Source organism: Penaeus monodon, chromosome 28, assembly GCF_015228065.2.
Source record: "Penaeus monodon isolate SGIC_2016 chromosome 28, NSTDA_Pmon_1, whole genome shotgun sequence".
Classification (NCBI taxonomy): Eukaryota; Metazoa; Arthropoda; class Malacostraca; order Decapoda; family Penaeidae; genus Penaeus; species Penaeus monodon.
In genome coordinates, this window is record NC_051413.1 from 10111141 (window position 1) to 10111361 (window position 221).

Genomic DNA, 221 nt, shown 5'->3' on the forward strand with positions numbered 1-221 from the left:
CGAAGAGCAGAGATCGTAACATTATTTTTGGTAAATTGCAAACGTCGTGAGGAACTGTGACGTCATACATTCGTTATAACATTTGGTTGAGTATTGGTTTTACTTCTTTTCTAATCTTCTTTCGAATTTTTATTCGCAATAGTGTACGAATCTTTTTTTTTTTTTTTGAATAGCTTTTTGATCAGATATATAATAGATTTATAAAAAAAAAATGAATAGCA